Here is a 341-nt window from a genome sequence, read left to right as displayed (position 1 = left end):
CCTCCTCTCTAGATGACCGATTCCTGTTCACCTGGTCCTGGCGTCTTGTCCCATCTCACTCCTTCCCGTACAGCGACACTTAAAGACACATGAACCTCTCCTCTTCGCTGTGTGGGAGCTCTCATAAGGCATTATGTGGGTGAACTTTCTGATTTTTGAAGGGAACCTGCAGCCTTTGAGAAACACTGTTAATAAAAGAAGTATATTCAAAATTGTGAAAAAACCTGACCATCTATCTCAATATTATGTTTGCATATATTAGATATCAGTATGAAAAATTACAATTTAGCTCCTATAATAGTGAGCATGAGAACGAAACTATTCAAAAGTGAATAAGGTTT

This window comes from Manis javanica, chromosome 18, assembly GCF_040802235.1.
Source record: "Manis javanica isolate MJ-LG chromosome 18, MJ_LKY, whole genome shotgun sequence".
Lineage (NCBI taxonomy): Eukaryota > Metazoa > Chordata > Mammalia > Pholidota > Manidae > Manis > Manis javanica.
This window is presented reverse-complemented; position numbering follows the sequence as displayed.